Here is a 308-nt window from a genome sequence, read left to right as displayed (position 1 = left end):
ACAACATAGCATTTGAAAATAAGCTCAATGGCGTTTGATCGAACACCTGTCGGGCGTGGTATCCGCCATGGACGTCGTCGACAGGGGGCGGAGTGTACCTGGTACAAATGGCTCCAGGGTGGACAACGCCATCGTAAAGGCGAGCGGGCGCATCGGTGCTGGTTGCGAACGTGCGACAATGCCTTTGTGGCGGGTGGAGAGGTACAACGGCGGCGGCGGAGGTGGACGGTGCGGGTGCAAAGTAAGGAGGAGAAGGGACGTTGTGGAAGGAAATGGGATCGGGTAGTCCTGGGATGTCGGGGTCCTAC

Source organism: Triticum dicoccoides, chromosome 7A (assembly GCF_002162155.2).
Source record: "Triticum dicoccoides isolate Atlit2015 ecotype Zavitan chromosome 7A, WEW_v2.0, whole genome shotgun sequence".
In the NCBI taxonomy this organism is placed as follows: Eukaryota; Viridiplantae; Streptophyta; class Magnoliopsida; order Poales; family Poaceae; genus Triticum; species Triticum dicoccoides.
This window is presented reverse-complemented; position numbering follows the sequence as displayed.